Below are 2,535 nucleotides of genomic sequence, written 5' to 3' on the forward strand. Positions count from 1 at the left end.
CTTATTTTTTATTTATGCCTACAGCACCTGGTCTTCCTAGAAGAGTTTTTAGTTTTGATGAAGTCCAATTTATTTTTCATTTGGTTGCTTGTGCTTTTGGTGTCATCTAAAAACTTACTACCTAATTCAAGGTAATGAAGAGTCACACCTGTATTTTCTAACAGGAGTCTTATGGTTTCAGCTCATATTTAGGTCTGATCTATTTTGAGTTAAATTTTGTGTATGGTGCAAGATGGAGTCCGATTTGATTCTTTTGCATATGGATAGCCAGTTGTCCAACATTTGTTGAAAAGACTGTTCTCTCCTGCCCCATCGAATGACTTGTCAAAAATCAATTGGCCATAAACATAAGGGTTTATTTCTGAAACCTGAAATCTGTTCCATCAGCCTCTATGTTTATCCTTATGCCAGCACCACACAGTCTTGGTCACTATATAGCTTTATAGCAGGTTTCTAAGTTAGAAAGCTGAGTCCTCCAACTGTGTTCTTTTTCGAGGTTCATATTGTCTTTTGATGCACAAAATTTGTTAATTTTCATGAAGTCCAATTTGTCTATTTTTCCTTTTGTTGCCTTTGCCTTTGGTGGTCAATATCTGAGATATCATTGCCAAATCCAATGTCATGAAGCTTTTGCCCTGTGTTTTCTTCTAAGAATTTTATAGTTTTAGATCTTACATTTAGGCCTTTGATTCATTTTGAGTTAATTTTTGTATATGATGTTCTGTATGGGTCCAACTTTATTCTTTTGCATGTCGATATCCAGTTTTCTCACCACTATTTGTTGAAAAGAATGTCCTTTCTCCATGAATAGTCTTGGTACCCTTGTCAAAAATTATTTGACTATATACGTGAGGGTTTATTTCTGGGCTCTCTATTCTATTCCATTGGTTTATATGTCTATCTTTATATCAGCACCACACTATTTTGATTAATGTAGCTTTGTAGTAAGTTTTGAAATGAGAAAGTGTGAGTTCTTTAGCTTTGTTCTTTTTTCAAAATTGTTTTGGCTATTATTTTGAGATTCATTATGAATTTTTAGAATGGACGTTTCTGTTTCTGCAAAAGAAGTCATTGGGTTTAGAGAGAGACTGCGGAGGGACCCACTTTGGGTAATATTGATACATCTGAAGAATATCAAGTCTTCCAATCCAGAAGCATGGAATGTGTTTCCATTTATGTATGTCTTTAATTTTTTTTTTCCAGCAATGTCTTGTAGTGTTTATTGTACAAGTCTCTCACTTCCTTGGTTAATTCCTAAGTGTTTTATTCTTTTCGATGCTATTGTAAATGGAATTGTTTTTCTAATTTTTTTCAGATTGGTTGTTGTTAGTGTATATAAATGCAACGGATTTTTGTGTATTGACTTTGTATCCTACTACTTTGCCAAATTCATTTATTAGCTCTAACAGTTTTTTGTAGAACCTTTAGGATTTCTACATATAAGATCATACCATCTCCAAACAGAGATAATTTCACTTCTTCCTTTCCAGTTCGGATGTCTTTTGTTTGTCTTTCTTGCTTTTACTTATTGGTCAGGCTAGAACTTCCAGTATGGTATTGAATAGGGTGGTGAAAGTGAGGATCCTCATCTTGTTCTTGATCTTATAGGAAAAGCTTTCAGTCTTTCAGCATTGTGTATGATCTTGGTGGAGGTTTTTCAAATATGGCTTTTATAATGTTGAGGTAGTTTCTTTCCATTGCTTGTTTTTTGAGTGTTTTTATTATGAAAGAGTTAAGTTTTGTCAAATGCTTTTTCTGCATCAAATGAGATGATCATGTGGATTTTTTCCCTTCATTCAGTTAACATGGCACATTACATTGATCAACTTTCATATGTTGAACCAAAGCATTCCAAGAATAAATCCCACTTGGTCACGGTGTATAATCTTTTTAATATGCTGCTGAGTTTGGTTGAGGAGTTTTGCTTCAATATTCATAAGAAAGATTGATCTGAGGGTTTCTTTTATTGTGCCTTTGTCTGGCTTTGGTGTTAGGATAATGCTAATCTTCTAGATGAGTTACAAAGTGTTCCTCCTCTTCATTTAAAAACAAACAAACAAACAAACAAAAACTTTGAGAAAGATTAGAATTAGTTTTTGTCCAGAGATTTTTTTGATTACTGATTCAATCTCCTTAATAGTTTATAGGTCTAGTCAGATTTTCTATTTCTTAGTGATTCAGTCTTGGTAGGTTTTTTTGTTTCTAGGAATTTTTCCATTTCATCTAGGTTATTCAATCTGTTTTTTTCATAGTATGCTCTTATAACCCTTTTTTATTTCTATATAATTGGTAGTAAAGTCCCCATTTTCATTTGTGATTTTAAATTTGAGTATTCCTTTTTCCTTAGTCCATTTAGCTAAATGTTTGTCAATTTTGTTAATTTTTTCAAAGAACTTTTGGTTTCATTTTCTCTATTGTTTTTTTATTGTCCATTTCATTTATCTCTGCTCTAATCTTTAATATTTCCTTTCTCCTGCTAGCTTTGGGTTTAATTTGTTCTTCTTTCTCTTGCTCCTTAAGTTGTAAAATTAAGTC

This window comes from Pteropus vampyrus, unplaced genomic scaffold, assembly GCF_000151845.1.
Source record: "Pteropus vampyrus isolate Shadow unplaced genomic scaffold, Pvam_2.0 Scaffold272, whole genome shotgun sequence".
In the NCBI taxonomy this organism is placed as follows: Eukaryota; Metazoa; Chordata; class Mammalia; order Chiroptera; family Pteropodidae; genus Pteropus; species Pteropus vampyrus.